Genomic DNA, 2,866 nt, shown 5'->3' with positions numbered 1-2,866 from the left:
TGTACAACAGTATGACGGGTGTGCCCACGACTTCGGTTCAGTTGCGTGACGCCGGTCTATCGCGCCGATCGACAGTTACTCAGGGGGCGACGGATCGGACCACGTCACCGACACACAAAACACTTTCAAACAAACAAACAAATACATACCGGATGGACACAGACAAACACGTGTACAGACATTCGCCAAACAAACGACCGCCGCCGCCGTCGTCGTCGTCTAGCGTCGCGCTTACTGTACTGCACTGGACACGCGTGCATCTTGAATGACGACATCGGTGTGCGTGCGTCGTACGCAATCAGTCAAACACGGCTATCAAAAATCAGAGTCGAATGGTACATCATCGTGCGTGTCGCCGTACACGTACAGTACAATACAACAACAATGCGTCTTAATGGCACGTTCACTTCAACGTCACTCACACACCTCCACGCTGCAGTTACGTCGCACCATTGTCAAACTCGGCGTACAGCAAAGGGAATAGTGGGCGGCAAAAAAAAAACAAAAAAAAAAACCAAACAAAAACATTTCACATTTCACCCTCGCCATGTATGATGTGCAAAAAACAAACCCGCAAACGGCCGTCGTTACGGTGACACAAAAGTCGCCGATCGCACTGTCCCCCCTCGCAGACAGGTAACACACACACACACACACACACACACACACACCAACACCAATGGGTCAAAACCACTCCAACGAGGCGTGCCACCATTCCACGCCACGGCGACCAACCTCGTGGCCGTACCCCGCAACACGCTTTGACGCGCCCCCCCCACCCACAATCACAATGCACACATACATCACATCACAGCCGTCCACACAAACAACAACAACAACAATTCCGCCCTTCCCGCAAATGGCAAGTTGGTGGCCCTGAAAAGGGCCGTTTTGCCGCTCTCGCAACGGAGGAGCCTTCTCCATCCTTCCTTCCATTCCAGAGCCACCTCCTTACTTGGAGCTCGTGTACTTGGTCACCGCCTTCGTGCCCTCGCTCACGGCGTGCTTGGCCAGCTCGCCAGGCAGCAACAGCCGCACAGCGGTCTGGATCTCGCGGGACGTGATGGTCGAGCGCTTGTTGTAGTGCGCCAGGCGAGAAGCCTCGGCCGCAATGCGCTCGAAAATGTCGTTCACGAAGCTGTTCATGATGCTCATCGCCTTCGACGAGATGCCCGTGTCAGGGTGCACCTGCTTCAGCACCTTGTAGATGTAGATGGCATAGCTCTCCTTCCTCTTGCGCTTCTTCTTCTTGTCGCCCTTCGAAATGTTCTTCTGCGCCTTGCCAGCCTTCTTGGCGGCCTTCCCGCTAGTCTTGGGCGGCATCTCGAACCAACGTACGGCAGCAGCAACACCAGTAGCAAGCGCTCCGCTCTAGTCAGCGTCTCCCCACACAGTGGCACCCGCCGCCAGCCGCCGCCGCACCTTTACCAGCTCGCCCTGTTGCGGCCGCCGACCAATGGGGCGCGCGCGCAACCGGCCGCCGCACCCGAGCCCATAAAGCACCCCCACCCCGGCTGCGCCGGCCCCCCCTCCACCTCCACCTAAATGGAACCCAACTCCCCTGGCGCAGAACCGCCAAGTACCTTGGCGTAACCTTGGACTCTCGTCTCACGTGGAAACCCCACATAGACGAGGTCCACAGGAAGGTCTGCGCCAGAATGTCCATCCTATACCCTATCCTGAACACAAACAGCTCCCTTCCCTGCCCAGTAGCACTGAACGTCTATCAGGCCCTGATCCGGCCAGTAATGGAGTATGCGTGCCCTGTCTGGGGATACGCGGCGAAGCAGCACCTGGACAAACTCCAGAGGCTGCAGAACCGCGCCCTCAGAAGGGCACTGCATCTACCTCTCGGTTTCCCCACAGACGACCTGCACGCCGCAGCCGATATCCCACTCCTGAGAGAGCGTTTCCAGGATCTGGCAAGGGCCTTCTATGAAGGTACTTCCAGATCCGGAAATGCACTCATCCACTCCCTTGGTCGGTATGACATGTCCCGTGACAAACACAAGCGCCCTATGACGATCTTCGACGATTAAGTCGAAGAGAAAAATCCCAATACCCAATCCCTAATCCAGTTCCTTCCCATATATCACCAATCATCTCGCCTACCTCAGGCAAGTCCCAGATACACACACAACAATTCATCACATATCACAGACACCAAAAATATATAGAAAAATCACACACACATGTACACAGGGGAGTAAAAGCCAAAAGGCTATAAACTCCCCCTCACACTTCCCCAAAGAGGGGAAAGTATTAGATGAGTGCAGCAGGGCTGCGCCGGCACGCACTCCGCTGCTCGACTCGCTGCCGCTCGCACCGGTCGTTTTCGTTTCCGTTTCGTGTGCACCGTCGCTAGCCCATCGCCATGTCCGGACGCGGAAAGGGAGGCAAAGTCAAGGGCAAGTCAAAGTCCCGCTCAAGCAGGGCTGGGCTCCAGTTCCCGGTCGGCAGAATCCACCGCCTCCTGCGCAAGGGAAACTACGCAGAGCGCGTCGGCGCCGGGGCGCCCGTCTACCTCGCCGCCGTCATGGAGTACCTCGCGGCTGAGGTGCTCGAGCTGGCCGGAAACGCGGCCCGCGACAACAAGAAGACGCGCATCATCCCGCGCCACCTGCAGCTTGCCATCCGCAACGACGAGGAGCTCAACAAGCTCCTGTCGGGCGTCACCATCGCACAGGGTGGTGTCCTGCCCAACATCCAGGCCGTCCTGCTGCCAAAGAAGACCGAGAAGAAGGCCTAAAGGAGGCCAGGCAATCGCAGCGCCGCGTGCTCCCCTGCACGCAACGCGCTTTGCCGGCTCGGCTCGGCCCACAACAATCGGCCCTTTTCAGGGCCACCACACAAACCTACGTCCAAA

Source organism: Schistocerca serialis, unplaced genomic scaffold, assembly GCF_023864345.2.
Source record: "Schistocerca serialis cubense isolate TAMUIC-IGC-003099 unplaced genomic scaffold, iqSchSeri2.2 HiC_scaffold_40, whole genome shotgun sequence".
In the NCBI taxonomy this organism is placed as follows: domain Eukaryota; kingdom Metazoa; phylum Arthropoda; class Insecta; order Orthoptera; family Acrididae; genus Schistocerca; species Schistocerca serialis.
The sequence above is the reverse complement of the archived record's forward strand: the minus strand, read 5'-3'. Positions refer to the sequence as shown.